This window comes from Phyllobates terribilis, unplaced genomic scaffold (assembly GCF_046119375.1).
Source record: "Phyllobates terribilis strain yellow unplaced genomic scaffold, ASM4611937v1 Scaffold_3__8_contigs__length_932513732, whole genome shotgun sequence".
Taxonomy (NCBI): domain Eukaryota; kingdom Metazoa; phylum Chordata; class Amphibia; order Anura; family Dendrobatidae; genus Phyllobates; species Phyllobates terribilis.
The window spans coordinates 688,808,941-688,824,876 of NW_027362763.1; positions in this window are offsets into that span (position 1 = coordinate 688,808,941).

The following is a 15,936-nucleotide window of genomic DNA, read 5'->3' on the forward strand; positions in this document are numbered from 1 at the left end:
GCTGGCCTGGGATAACGACGCTCTGGTATCCGTCTTCTGGGAGGGTCTGTCCGGTCGTATTAAAGATGAACTTGCTGGTCGGGACATTCCTACCTCTCTCGATGATCTAATAACCCTTGCCACCCGGATTGACCTACGGTTCCAGGAGCGTGCCAAAGAGGTCACCCGTGAGAGAAGGATTCCACGTTTAGCTCCTACTTTCCAGAGACCCGTCATTCCCTCCATCTCTCCCCAGGTACACTCTCCTGAGCCTATGCAGGTCGACCAGACCAAGATGGTCAAAACCCGTCAGGACTCACGCCGTGCCGAGGGGAGCTGCTTCTACTGTGGCAGTAAGGAGCACCGGATCCGTGCCTGCCCGGAGAGGTCGGGAAACGCCTGTGTCTAGGTTCGCTCAGAGAGGTCCACCTAGACAAGAATAAATCCTCTCCATCCCTGCTGTTGTCAGTTTCGATCATCTACGGGGAGAACCGTTATTTCGAACTAGCCCAACTTGACTCTGGAGCAGCCGGGAACCTTATTTCACAGTCCCTGGTTGAAAAATACCGCATCCCCACCAAACCTCTGGCTGTACCCTTGTCTGTCGCTGCCGTGGATGGGGGCCTCTTACCTCGCCCCATTCAACTCATCACCGAATCCATTACCCTGCAGGTGGGAATGCTGCATTCTGAAAGTATCTCCTTTCATGTTCTGCCTGGACTCTCTCACGCCCTCTTGCTAGGTCTGCCCTGGCTCCAGAGACATGCACCCGTGCTAGACTGGCAAACCGGAGAGGTCCTTCGCTGGGGACAAGACTGTCATAAAACCTGCCTGGTTCCCGTCCATCCCGTCCGTCCCTCTCCTACCCCAGCTAATCTACCTGGACTTCCGATTCCTTATTGGTCTTATGCAGATGTCTTTAATAAAAAGGAGGCAGAGACATTACCACCACATAGACCATACGACTGTCCCATCGATCTGCTACCCGGTACTACTCCTCCCCGTGGGCGTATCTATCCTTTATCCGCTGCTGAAACCCGGTCAATGTCCGAATATATTGAGGAGAATCTGGCCAGAGGATTCATCCGGAAATCTACCTCCCCGGCGGGAGCAGGCTTCTTTTTCGTCAAAAAGAAGGACGGCTCTCTCCGTCCCTGTATAGACTATAGAGGCCTAAACCTGATCACGGTGAAGAATAAGTACCCCCTTCCGCTCATTCCAGAATTATTTGATCGCCTGAGGGGGGCTAGGATCTTCACCAAACTGGACCTTCGTGGGGCGTACAACCTGGTTCGTATTCGTCAGGGGGATGAATGGAAGACGGCATTCAACACCCGGGACGGCCACTATGAATACCTGGTAATGCCCTTTGGTCTCTGTAACGCTCCTGCCGTCTTTCAAGAGTTGGTCAATGACATCTTCCGGGACCTTCTCTACTCCTGCGTAGTGGTGTACCTGGACGACATCTTGGTCTTCTCTCCGGATCTCCAGACTCACCGGAGGGACGTTCGTCAGGTCCTGCTCAGGCTAAGGCAGAACCATCTCTACGCTAAATTTGAGAAGTGCCTCTTTGAGCAGACCTCGCTTCCGTTTCTGGGCTACATTATCTCTCAGACCGGCCTACAAATGGATCCTGAGAAACTGTCTGCCATCGAGAAATGGCCCCGACCGGAGGGGTTGAAGGCCATTCAGCGATTCCTGGGCTTCGCCAACTACTACCGCCTCTTCATACCACACTTCTCTTCCCGGACGGCCCCAATTTCTGCGCTCACCCGTAAAGGTACTAATCCCAAAGAGTGGCCACCCGAAGCAGAGGAGGCCTTTCTTTCCCTTAAACAGGCCTTCTCTTCCGCCCCGGTGCTGCATCGCCCAGATGGCAACAAACAGTTCTTCCTGGAAGTTGACGCCTCCTCCTCTGGAGCCGGAGCGGTACTTACTCAAAAATCATCTTCCGGGAGGATGGTAACTTGTGGCTTCTTCTCTAAACTCTTCTCCTCCTCTGAGCGCAACTATTCCATAGGAGACCGAGAGTTATTGGCCATCAAACTGGCATTGGAGGAGTGGCGTTACCTGCTCGAGGGGGCTCTTCACCCAGTAATAATTTACACTGACCACAAGAACTTGGCTTACCTCCAGCATGCCCAGAGACTTAACCCGCGCCAAGCCCGGTGGTCCTTGTTTTTTGCTCGTTTTGATTTTGTCCTTCATTTTCGCCCGGCTGACAAAAACGTCAAGGCGGACGCCTTGTCTCGGTCCTTTCTGGTGTCTGATCTCGAGGAGGATCCGAAACATATCATCGATCCCGCCAGAGTAATGCAGGTGGCTCCCGTGAGTCTAAATCGTCTTCCTCCTGGTAAGACGTTCGTACCAGTACCTGATCGGGAGAAGATCCTACACTGGGGTCATTCGTCTAAACTAGCTGGCCACGCCGGTCAGAAAAAGACCCTCCAGCTTATTACCCGGCACTACTGGTGGCCTAACCTGCACAAGGATGTAATAGACTTTGTTTCTGCCTGTGTGTCCTGCGCCCGCAACAAAGTTCCGAGACACCTGCCGGCCGGCCGTCTCCTACCTCTGCCAGTACCTGCTGCCCCCTGGCAGCATATAGCGATGGACTTCATTACTGATCTACCCGTCTCTGCCGGTTGTACGGTCATTTGGGTGGTCGCTGACCGCTTCTCCAAGATGGCTCACTTCATTCCACTGCCAGGTCTTCCGTCTGCACCCGAGCTGGCTAAAGACTTTATCCGCCACATCTTCCGTCTTCATGGCCTGCCCCGTCACATCGTGTCGGATCGTGGGGTACAGTTCACTTCCCGTTTCTGGAGAGCCACTTGTAAATTGCTGGACGTCACCCTGGACTTCTCCTCCGCTTACCACCCACAGTCTAATGGTCAAGTGGAGCGGATCAATCAGAACCTGACCAGTTACCTTCGGCACTTCGTTAATGCCCACCATTCTGACTGGGTGGATCTCCTGCCATGGGCCGAATTCTCGTACAACAATCACGAGAGCGAGTCTTCCTCCAAATCCCCGTTTTTTGTAGTCTACGGTCAGCATCCTCGGATCCCGTTTCCCGTCTCCACCTCGGCGGACAATCCGGCTGCGGAATCTCTTGTTAACAAATTTTCCTCCATATGGGAGAGTACCCGGTCCGCACTCCTTCTGTCATCCGAGCGTATGAAAAGACACGCTGACAAAAAACGTCTGGACCCTCCTCAATTCCGCCCTGGGGATAAAGTCTGGCTCTCGTCCAAATATGTCCGGCTCAAGATCCCTTCCTATAAGTTAGGGCCTCGGTTCATCGGCCCACTGGAGGTCATCAGTCAGATCAACCCGGTGGCCTATAAATTGAAACTCCCGGCCAACTTACGGATCCCTAACTCCTTCCATGTGTCTCTCCTCAAACCTGTGGTGCTTAACTCTTTTTCCAAGTCTACAGGTACGCCTCCTGCTCCGGTTTCTGCTGAGGACGAGTTTGAGGTAGAGAACATTCTTGCCACCAAAAGGGTAAGAGGAAAGACCTTTTTTCTGGTAGATTGGAAGGGGTTTGGTCCTGAGGAGAGAACGTGGGAGCCCCGGGAGAACATCCATGCCCCTCTCATCCTAGCTAAATTTCTATCTGGCCTAAAAAAGGGGGGGCCTAAAGGGGGGGGTACTGTAGCGCTGGCGTCCCTGCCCTCTGCTAGGCAGGGACGCTGCTCCCCTCACCGCTCTGCTCCGTGCCCGGCGTCCTCTCCCCGCTCTGCTGTCAGCGCGCGCTCCTTCCCGGCGTCCTCCTCCCGCTCTGCTCTCAGCGCGCGCTCCTTCCCGGCCCCTGTGCTTAGGGCGCGCGCGCTCCCCTCCTCTTAAAGGGGCCACGCGCGCCGTCCTAAGGAGTCCCCGGCCAATGGCCGGAGGACTTCATCATATATAAGGCATCTCCTCCAAAATGGAGGTGCCCGAGCAATGTTGTTTGCACCTGTGTCTCACCTGTGCTTCAGCCCTCAGGTCCCGTTGCCAGTTACCTGCCAGTTACCTGCCAGTTTCCTGCCAGTTTCCTGCTAGTTACCTGCCTGATTCCTGCCTGAATACTTGTTACCTGCCTGCCTGCCTGAGGTCCGACGGTCTGCCTTACAACTCCGGTCAGTCTGTCTAAGGACCAACTTGTCCGCTCACCTGGGAGCGCACATCAGCTACCTGCCTGCTTGCCTGAGGTCCGACGGTCTGCCTTACAACTCCGGTCAGTCTGTCTATGGACCAGCTTGCCCGCTCACCTGGGAGCGCTTCTCCGTTACCTGCCTGCTTGCCAGCCCGGAGGCTCCGTTGTCACGTGCTGTGACCACCAGCTATCTCAGAGACTCTTGCCCGCTCACCTGGGAGCGCATCTCCGTTACCTGCCTGCTTGCCAGCCCGGAGGTCCCGTTGTCACGTGCGGTGACCACCAGCTATTCCAGAGACTCTTGCCCGCTCACCTGGGAGCGCTTCTCCGTTACCTACCTGCCTGCCAGCCCGGAGGTTCCGCCGTCACGTGCCGTGACCACCTGCTATTCCAGAGACTCTCGCTTGCTCACCTGGGAGCACACATCTACCATCTGCCTGCTAGCCTACCCGGAGGCTCCGCCATCACAGGTCGTACCTACCCCTTACCCAGAGACTGCCCTGATCACTTGCCGTAACTCCCTGTCCGTTCACCCAGAGACTGCCACCCGCTCCCTTACAAGGGCCGCCCCCTTGTATAGTAGCTCAGAGGTTCTGCCTCCCGGACCCGTTACAGTCAGGTCCTGCTCAGGCTCAGGCAGAATCACCTCTTCGCTAAATACGAGAAGTGCCTCTTTGAGCAGACCTCGCTTCCGTTTTTGGGCTACATTATTTCTCAGACCGGCCTACGAATGGATCCAGAGAAACTGTCTGCCATCGAGAAATGGCCTCGACCGGAGGGGTTGAAGGCCATTCAGCGATTCCTGGGCTTCGCCAACTACTACCGCCTCTTCATACCACACTTCTCTTCCCGGACTGCCCCAATTTCCGCGCTCACCCGTAAGGGTACTAATCCCAAAGAGTGGCCGCCCGAAGCAGAGGAGGCCTTTCTTTCCCTAAAACAGGCCTTCTCTTCCGCCCCGGTGCTGCATCGCCCGGACGGCAACAAGCAGTTCTTCCTGGAAGTTGACGCCTCCTCCTCTGGAGCCGGTGCGGTACTTACTCAAAAATCATCTTCCGGGAGAATGGTAACTTGTGGCTTCTTCTCCAAACTCTTCTCCTCTTCTGAGCGCAACTATTCCATAGGAGACCGAGAGTTATTGGCCATCAAACTGGCATTGGAGGAGTGGCGTTACCTACTCGAGGGGGCTCTTCACCCGGTAATAATTTACACTGACCACAAGAACTTGGCTTACCTCCAGCATGCCCAGAGACTTAACCCGCGCCAAGCCCGGTGGTCCTTGTTTTTTGCTCGCTTTGATTTTGTTCTTCATTTTCGCCCGGCTGACAAAAACGTCAAAGCAGATGCCTTGTCCCGATCCTTTCTGGTGTCCGATCTCGAGGAAGAACCTAAACATATCATCGATCCCGCCAGAGTAATGCAGGTGGCTCCCGTGAGCCTAAATCGTCTCCCTCCCGGTAAGACGTTCGTATCAGTACCTGATCGGGAGAAGATCCTACACTGGGGTCACTCGTCTAAACTAGCTGGCCACGCCGGTCAGAAAAAGACCCTCCAGCTTATTGCCCGGCACTACTGGTGGCCTACCCTGCACAAGGACGTAATAGACTTTGTTTCTGCCTGTGTGTCCTGCGCCCGCAACAAAGTCCCGAGACACCTGCCAGCCGGTCGCCTTCTTCCGCTTCCTGTGCCTGCTGCCCCCTGGCAGCATATTGCTATGGACTTCATAACTGATCTCCCCGTCTCTGCCGGTTGTACGGTCATTTGGGTGGTCGCTGACCGCTTCTCCAAGATAGCTCACTTTATTCCCCTGCCTGGCCTCCCGTCTGCACCCGAGCTGGCTAAAGACTTTATCCGCCACATCTTCCGTCTTCATGGCCTGCCCCTCCACATCGTGTCGGATCGTGGGGTACAGTTCACCTCACGTTTCTGGAGAGCCACTTGTAAACTGCTAGACGTCACCCTGGACTTCTCTTCCGCTTACCACCCACAGTCCAATGGTCAAGTGGAGTGGATCAATCAGAACCTGACCAGTTACCTCCGGCACTTCGTTAATGCCCATCATTCTGACTGGGTGGATCTCCTACCATGGGCCGAGTTCTCCTATAACAATCACGAGAGCGAATCCTCCTCCAAATCCCCGTTTTTTGTAGTCTTCGGTCAGCATCCTCGGATTCCTTTTCCTGTCTCCACCTCTGTGGACAACCCGGCTGCGGAATCTCTCGTTAGCAAATTTTCCTCCATTTGGGAGAGTACCCGATCCGCACTCCTTCAGTCGTCCGAACGGATGAAAAGACACGCTGACAAAAAACGCCTGGATCCTCCACAATTTCGTCCTGGAGATAAAGTCTGGCTCTCGTCTAAATATGTCCGACTCAAGATACCTTCTTACAAGTTAGGGCCTCGGTTCATCGGTCCTCTGGAGGTCATCAGTCAGATCAACCCGGTGGCCTATAAATTAAAACTCCCGGCCAACTTACGGATCCCTAACTCCTTCCATGTATCTCTCCTCAAACCTGTGGTACTTAACTCTTTTTCCAAGTCTACAGGTACGCCTCCTGCTCCGGTTTCTGCTGAGGACGAGTTTGAGGTAGAGAACATTCTTGCCACCAAAAGGGTAAGAGGAAAGACCTTTTTTCTAGTAGATTGGAGGGGGTTTGGTCCTGAGGAGAGAACGTGGGAGCCCCGGGAGAACATCCATGCCCCTCTTATCCTAGCTAAATTTCTGTCTGGCCTAAAAAAGGGGGGGCCTAAAGGGGGGGTACTGTAGCGCCGGCGTCCCTGCCCTCTGCTAGGCAGGGACGCTGTTCCCCTCACCTCCCTGCTCCGTGCCCGGCGTCCTCCTCCCGCTCTGCTGGCAGCGCGCGCTCCTTCCCGGCCACAGTGCTTAGGGCGCGCGCGCGCTCTCCCTCCCTCTTAAAGGGGCCGCGCGCGCCGTCCTAAGGAGTCCCCGGCCAATGGCCGGAGGACTTCACCATATATAAGGCACCTCCTCCAAAATGGAGGTGCCCGAGCAATGTTGTTGCACTGTTTACTACTCTGCTTCAGCCCTCAGGTCCCGTTGCCAGTTACCTGCCAGTTACCTGCCAGATTCCTGCCTGATTATCTGCTACCTGCCTGCTAGTCTGAGGTCCGACGGTCTGCCTTACTACTCCTGTCAGTCTGTCTAAGGACCAGTCTGCCTGCTCACCTGGGAGTGCACATCAACTACCTGCCTGCTTGCCCGAGGTCCGACGGTCTGCCTTCCAACTCCTGTCAGTCTGTCTATGGACCAGCTTGCCCGCTCACCTGGGAGCACACACCTGCTACCTGCCTGCTAGTCTACCTGGAGGCTCCGCCGTCACGTGCTGTGACCACCTGCCTGTCCAGTGACTCCTGCTCGCTCACCTGGGAGCGCTCATCTGCTGCCTGTCTGCTAGCCTACCTGGAGGCTCTGCCGTCACGTGCTGTGACCACCCGCCTGTCCAGAGACTTCTGCCCGCTCACCTGGGAGCGCTCATCTGCCGCCTGTCTGTTGGTCTTCCTGGAGGCTCCGCCGTCACATGCTGTGACCACCCGTTCATCCAGACACTCTCGCCTGCTCACCTGGGAGCTCACGTCTATCATCAGCCGCCACAGGTCGTACCAACCCTTTACCTAGAGACTGCCCCGGTCACTTGCCGTGACCATCTGCCCGTTCATCCAGAGACTGCCCCGGTCACTTGCCGTGACCATCTGCCCGTTCATCCAGAGACTGCCCCGGTCACTTGCCGTGACCATCTGCCCGTTCACTCAGAGACTGCCCCGGTCACTTGCCGTGACCATCAGCCCGTTCATCCAGAGACTGCCCCGGTCACTTGCCGTGACCTCCAGCCCGTTCACTCAGAGACTGTCCCGGTCACCTGCTGTGACCTCCTGCCCGTCTTCCCTGGTCGCCACCCGCTCCCTTACAAGGACTGCCCCCTTGTATAGTAGCTCTGAGGTTCCGCCTCCCAGACCCGTTACAGTTTGCTCGGGCCATGGAACCCGGTGGCACCCAAGCTCCCTCGCTCTCGGACCTGTGTCATGAACTGTCCCGTCAAAGGTCCCAACAGGAGTCCATCCTGGGTCACCTGCGGAATGTCAATACTCGCCTGGACACTCTGACTGCTCCACCAGCAACCTCCGCCAGTGCCATGTCTCGCAATCCGGCAGCTCCGCTGCCCACTAATACCATGGTATCCTACCCCGGACCCCGGCTTTCTGCACCTCCTCGCTTCGGAGGCGACTCCGCCCAGGCTCGGGGCTTCATAAATCAGTGCACCCTGCACTTTGAACTATTGTCCCACCAGTTTAACTCCGACCGGGCCAAAATTGCATTCATCATGTCCCATCTCACCGGGGAGGCCCTGGCCTGGCTAAATCCTCTATGGGAGAGAGGAGACCCCCTGGTGTCCAACTTGCCTGATTTTCTCACGGCTTTCCGGAAAGTCTTCGACGAACCCGGACGGAAGACCTCATCCGCATCATCACTGCTACGCCTCCGTCAGGGAAGTCTCACCGTGGGCCAATATGCCATACGGTTCCGTACCCTTGCCTCGGAGCTGGCCTGGGTTAACGACGCTCTGGTATCCGTCTTCTGGGAGGGTCTGTCCGGCCGTATTAAAGATGAACTTGCCGGTCGGGACATTCCTACCACTCTCGATGACCTAATAACTCTTGCCACCCGGATTGACCTACGGTTCCAGGAGCGTGCCAAAGAGGTCACCCGTGAGAGGAGGTTACCATGTCTAGCTCCTACTTTTCAGAGACCCGTCACTCCCTCCGTCTCTACCCAGGTACACTCTCCTGAGTCTATGCAGGTCGACCAGACCAAGATGGTCAAAACCCCTCAGGACTTACGCCGTGCCGAGGGGAGCTGCTTCTACTGTGGCAGTAAGGAGCACCGGATCCGTGCCTGCCCGGAGAGGTCGGGAAACGCCTGTGTCTAGGTTCGCTCAGAGAGGTCAACCTAGACAAGAATAAATCCTCTCCATCTCTGCTGCTGTCAGTCTCAATCATCTGCGGGGAGAACCGTTATTTCGAACTAGCCCAACTTGACTCTGGAGCAGCCGGGAATCTTATTTCACAGTCCCTGGTAGAGAAATACCGCATCCCCACCAAACCTCTGGCTGTACCCTTGTCTGTTGCTGCCGTGGATGGGGGCCTCTTACCACGCCCCATCCAACTCATCACCGAATCCATTACTCTGCAGGTGGGAATGCTGCATTCTGAGAGTATCTCCTTTCATGTTCTGCCTGGACTCTCTCACGCCCTCTTGCTAGGCCTACCTTGGCTCCAGAGACATGCACCCGTGCTTGACTGGCAGACCGGACAAGTCCTTCGCTGGGGACAGGACTGCCATAAGACCTGTCTGGTTCCCGTCCATCCCGTCCGTCCTTCTCCTACCCCAGCTAATCTACCTGGACTTCCGATTCCTTATTGGTCTTATGCTGATGTCTTTAATAAAAAGGAAGCAGAGACACCTGTCTTAGACATCTGTCTGAGATGATCTAGTGAATCCTGCTTTGAGCAGGGGGTTGGACCAGATGACCCAGGAGGTCCCTTCCAACTCTACCATTCTATGATTCTATGATTCTATGACACTACTTCCTCATAGACCATACGACTGCCCTATCGACCTGTTACCTGGTACTACTCCTCCCCGTGGGCGTATTTATCCTTTATCCGCTGCTGAGACCCGGTCGATGTCCGAATATATTGAGGAGAATCTGGCCAGGGGATTCATCCGGAAATCTACCTCCCCGGCGGGAGCAGGCTTCTTTTTCGTCAAAAAGAAGGACGGCTCTCTCCGTCCCTGTATAGACTATAGAGGCCTTAACCAGATCACGGTGAAGAATAAGTACCCCCTTCCGCTCATTCCGGAGTTATTTGATCGTCTGAGGGGGGCTAGAATCTTCACCAAACTGGACCTCCGTGGGGCGTACAACCTGGTTCGTATCCGTCAGGGGGATGAATGGAAGACGGCATTCAACACCCGGGACGGCCACTATGAATATCTGGTAATGCCCTTTGGTCTCTGTAACGCTCCTGCCGTCTTTCAAGAGTTGGTCAATGACATCTTCCGGGACCTTCTCTACTCCTGCGTAGTGGTGTACCTGGACGACATCTTGGTCTTCTCTCCGGATCTCCAGACTCACCGGAGGGACGTTCGTCAGGTCCTGCTCAGGCTCAGGCAGAATCACCTCTTCGCTAAATACGAGAAGTGCCTCTTTGAGCAGACCTCGCTTCCGTTTTTGGGCTACATTATTTCTCAGACCGGCCTACGAATGGATCCAGAGAAACTGTCTGCCATCGAGAAATGGCCTCGACCGGAGGGGTTGAAGGCCATTCAGCGATTCCTGGGCTTCGCCAACTACTACCGCCTCTTCATACCACACTTCTCTTCCCGGACTGCCCCAATTTCCGCGCTCACCCGTAAGGGTACTAATCCCAAAGAGTGGCCGCCCGAAGCAGAGGAGGCCTTTCTTTCCCTAAAACAGGCCTTCTCTTCCGCCCCGGTGCTGCATCGCCCGGACGGCAACAACCAGTTCTTCCTGGAAGTTGACGCCTCCTCCTCTGGAGCCGGTGCGGTACTTACTCAAAAATCATCTTCCGGGAGAATGGTAACTTGTGGCTTCTTCTCCAAACTCTTCTCCTCTTCTGAGCGCAACTATTCCATAGGAGACCGAGAGTTATTGGCCATCAAACTGGCATTGGAGGAGTGGCGTTACCTACTCGAGGGGGCTCTTCACCCGGTAATAATTTACACTGACCACAAGAACTTGGCTTACCTCCAGCATGCCCAGAGACTTAACCCGCGCCAAGCCCGGTGGTCCTTGTTTTTTGCTCGCTTTGATTTTGTTCTTCATTTTCGCCCGGCTGACAAAAACGTCAAAGCAGATGCCTTGTCCCGATCCTTTCTGGTGTCCGATCTCGAGGAAGAACCTAAACATATCATCGATCCCGCCAGAGTAATGCAGGTGGCTCCCGTGAGCCTAAATCGTCTCCCTCCCGGTAAGACGTTCGTATCAGTACCTGATCGGGAGAAGATCCTACACTGGGGTCACTCGTCTAAACTAGCTGGCCACGCCGGTCAGAAAAAGACCCTCCAGCTTATTGCCCGGCACTACTGGTGGCCTACCCTGCACAAGGACGTAATAGACTTTGTTTCTGCCTGTGTGTCCTGCGCCCGCAACAAAGTCCCGAGACACCTGCCAGCCGGTCGCCTTCTTCCGCTTCCTGTGCCTGCTGCCCCCTGGCAGCATATTGCAATGGACTTCATAACTGATCTCCCCGTCTCTGCCGGTTGTACGGTCATTTGGGTGGTCGCTGACCGCTTCTCCAAGATGGCTCACTTTATTCCCCTGCCTGGCCTCCCGTCTGCACCCGAGCTGGCTAAAGACTTTATCCGCCACATCTTCCGTCTTCATGGCCTGCCCCTCCACATCGTGTCGGATCGTGGGGTACAGTTCACCTCACGTTTCTGGAGAGCCACTTGTAAACTGCTAGACGTCACCCTGGACTTCTCTTCCGCTTACCACCCACAGTCCAATGGTCAAGTGGAGCGGATCAATCAGAACCTGACCAGTTACCTCCGGCACTTCGTTAATGCCCATCATTCTGACTGGGTGGATCTCCTACCATGGGCCGAGTTCTCCTATAACAATCACGAGAGCGAATCCTCCTCCAAATCCCCGTTTCTTGTAGTCTTCGGTCAGCATCCTCGGATTCCTTTTCCTGTCTCCACCTCTGTGGACAACCCGGCTGCGGAATCTCTCGTTAGCAAATTTTCCTCCATTTGGGAGAGTACCCGATCAGCACTCCTTCAGTCGTCCGAACGGATGAAAAGACACGCTGACAAAAAAGGCCTGGATCCTCCACAATTTCGTCCTGGAGATAAAGTCTGGCTCTCATCTAAATATGTCCGACTCAAGATACCTTCTTACAAGTTAGGGCCTCGGTTCATCGGTCCTCTGGAGGTCATCAGTCAGATCAACCCGGTGGCCTATAAATTAAAACTCCCGGCCAACTTACGGATCCCTAACTCCTTCCATGTATCTCTCCTCAAACCTGTGGTACTTAACTCTTTTTCCAAGTCTACAGGTACGCCTCCTGCTCCGGTTTCTGCTGAGGACGAGTTTGAGGTAGAGAACATTCTTGCCACCAAAAGGGTAAGAGGAAAGACCTTTTTTCTAGTAGATTGGAGGGGGTTTGGTCCTGAGGAGAGAACGTGGGAGCCCCGGGAGAACATCCATGCCCCTCTTATCCTAGCTAAATTTCTGTCTGGCCTAAAAAAGGGGGGGCCTAAAGGGGGGGTACTGTAGCGCCGGCGTCCCTGCCCTCTGCTAGGCAGGGACGCTGTTCCCCTCACCTCCCTGCTCCGTGCCCGGCGTCCTCCTCCCGCTCTGCTGGCAGCGCGCGCTCCTTCCCGGCCACAGTGCTTAGGGCGCGCGCGCGCTCTCCCTCCCTCTTAAAGGGGCCGCGCGCGCCGTCCTAAGGAGTCCCCGGCCAATGGCCGGAGGACTTCACCATATATAAGGCACCTCCTCCAAAATGGAGGTGCCCGAGCAATGTTGTTGCACTGTTTACTACTCTGCTTCAGCCCTCAGGTCCCGTTGCCAGTTACCTGCCAGTTACCTGCCAGATTCCTGCCTGATTATCTGCTACCTGCCTGCTAGTCTGAGGTCCGACGGTCTGCCTTACTACTCCTGTCAGTCTGTCTAAGGACCAGTCTGCCTGCTCACCTGGGAGCGCACATCAACTACCTGCCTGCTTGCCCGAGGTCCGACGGTCTGCCTTCCAACTCCTGTCAGTCTGTCTATGGACCAGCTTGCCCGCTCACCTGGGAGCACACACCTGCTACCTGCCTGCTAGTCTACCTGGAGGCTCCGCCGTCATGTGCTGTGACCACCTGCCTGTCCAGTGACTCCTGCTCGCTCACCTGGGAGCGCTCATCTGCTGCCTGTCTGCTAGCCTACCTGGAGGCTCTGCCGTCACGTGCTGTGACCACCCGCCTGTCCAGAGACTTCTGCCCGCTCACCTGGGAGCGCTCATCTGCCGCCTGTCTGTTGGTCTTCCTGGAGGCTCCGCCGTCACATGCTGTGACCACCCGTTCATCCAGAGACTCTCGCCTGCTCACCTGGGAGCTCACGTCTATCATCAGCCGCCACAGGTCGTACCAACCCTTTACCTAGAGACTGCCCCGGTCACTTGCCGTGACCATCTGCCCGTTCATCCAGAGACTGCCCCGGTCACTTGCCGTGACCATCTGCCCGTTCATCCAGAGACTGCCCCGGTCACTTGCCGTGACCATCTGCCCGTTCACTCAGAGACTGCCCCGGTCACTTGCCGTGACCATCAGCCCGTTCATCCAGAGACTGCCCCGGTCACTTGCCGTGACCTCCAGCCCGTTCACTCAGAGACTGTCCCGGTCACCTGCTGTGACCTCCTGCCCGTCTTCCCTGGTCGCCACCCGCTCCCTTACAAGGACTGCCCCCTTGTATAGTAGCTCTGAGGTTCCGCCTCCCAGACCCGTTACAAATCACCTGTGTAATACTAAGGAGATCCTGAAAACATGACCTGTGGGGGGCCGTGAGGATGGGGAAACACTGATTTAGGATAACCTCTGCTCCCCAATCTTAATTCAGTCTGTGAAGTTTCTCATTCACAGCTTGCAGGATCACTGCAATTAAGGAAAACCCTTGTGAGCTCACCCACTGGAATAGACTTGATGGTGTGTCTGGGGTGACAGCTGCTTGTGTGCAATAAGGTGTTACCAGCTATAGGTTTCTGTGACATGCAGAAGTAGTGCTGTTGCTTTAAGAGCATTCAGCAACTATTAGAAGTAACACAAGCACAGGAGACAGGAAGTGTTGTGCTCCAGAAGCATCCAACAACTAGAGGGGTTATCACAGTCACAGGAGAAGGGGAGTGTTTTATCAGAGCCCCAGGGGGATTGTGGGGAAGTTGTTTACTGTCTGGCTGGAGCCGAAGAGAAGGGTGGTGTGTGTGTTCTGTATCTCACCGAAGCGCCCCTGCAAGTGAAAAGGATTCAAGTCAGGAGTTAAGCTAAGCACAGGTCAGGTAGAGTTCCTGAACTAGCAGTGCAGAGTATTGTCAAGCAGAAAGATAAGGACTGTAAGAAGTGGTGTCACAGGGATCATCTCCCTCAGCAAACCCTCCCCCCTCCTCCATCTCACTGTGCTGTAAAGAATGCTGTGTTCATAAATGTGCCTTTGCATTAGAACTGTGCTGTCCTGTACTACTGGGAAGACTGTGAACTGCTGTGCAGCTAAGGAAACTGTACTGTTTGTCACTGGAGCCTGTTGCTCATAAGACTTAACTTGCACTGACTGTGTGGCTTCTTATTAAATGCTACTGTTCTACCATTTATGAGGACTCTTGTCAAGTGTGTCTGGTCAGCAAGTGAAAAAACCTATGCATCTGTGCTTAAGGGTCAATACCCCTTTGTGCCTGAAAGAAGCTGCAGCACATGGTCTGTGGTCACCCTGAGTAATGGTTCCCCCAGGATTCCAAAGAATTCATGTAACCTGTCTCTCCCCTATCTGAACCTAGCGGCGCGCGTGTAACATTTCCTAAACATAGTAGATGAAATAACACAGTTAGGTACACCAGTGAATTTCAGATCAAGAAAAGTAATATTAAACGGGTCAAAAAAATGAGTACATTTCAGATTGCATCTATTGGTATTGATATATTCCATAAAGTCTGGTATTGTAATTACATCCTCAGACCATATAAACAGTAAATCATCTATAAATCTACCATACCAATGGATGCAATCTAGAAACGGATTTTGTGAATTGTAGAGGAATTATTCCTCACAAAAGGCCATAACCAGATTAGCTAATGAGGGTGACAATTTGGCTCCCTTTGATACCCCCCTGTGCTACCTATAATATTTAGAATCAAAAACAAAAAATTATGATATATGAGAAGTGTAACCTGAATAATATATGATTGTAAATCAGAAGTATACTGACTATATTTAGATAGATGAAACTCTAATGCTTGTATGGCAACAGGCTGCGGTATAGAGATTTATAAAGATATGACATCGCAGCTAAGCCATGTATAATGAGATTGCCATTTTTTGATAGAAAATTGATTGAGAATATCAATTGAATCTTTTATGTAGCCAGGGGTGCGTTGTGCCAAAGGCTATAGAAGTGCGTCCAGCCATTCCCCCAAATGCTCATTTGCAGACCCTATGCCCATTATAATTGGTCTCATGGGGGAGGAATTATGCAATGTTGGTGTCACAGGGTTTTTTACCACCAGAGAATCAGATTGCTTTTTAGTAATTACACCCAAAGAGACCCCATCTTGAATTACCTGTGCTGTCAACTCAGAAAATCTTTTCACTCGATTACCATCAAGTAATCTATAAGTAGAAATATCATTCGACATATTAGTAATCTGTGATTGGTACATTGTAGAGTCCATAATAACAACAGCGCCCCCCTTGTCAGACATTTTTATGACAATGTCTGACATTTGTTTGAGTTCAGATAATGCGTTTCTCAATGCAGGAGACAAGTTGGATTTGGGAGCAAAATCACTTCTAGAGTCATGCAGGTTTTTTTAGTTCTCCTTCTACAAGTTCTTGGTACCTGTCCATACATTCCACCCTCGAATTCACAGGATAAAAAAAAGGATTTTTGGGTTGCAATTGGGTAGCCTCATTGATGTCACCAGAAGTTTCCCTGGAATCCAATTCTTCTAGACAAATAGTGGAAAATTGTTCAAGAAAATCAAAGTTTCTATAAGAATTCACAATGGTAGCATTTGGAATATCA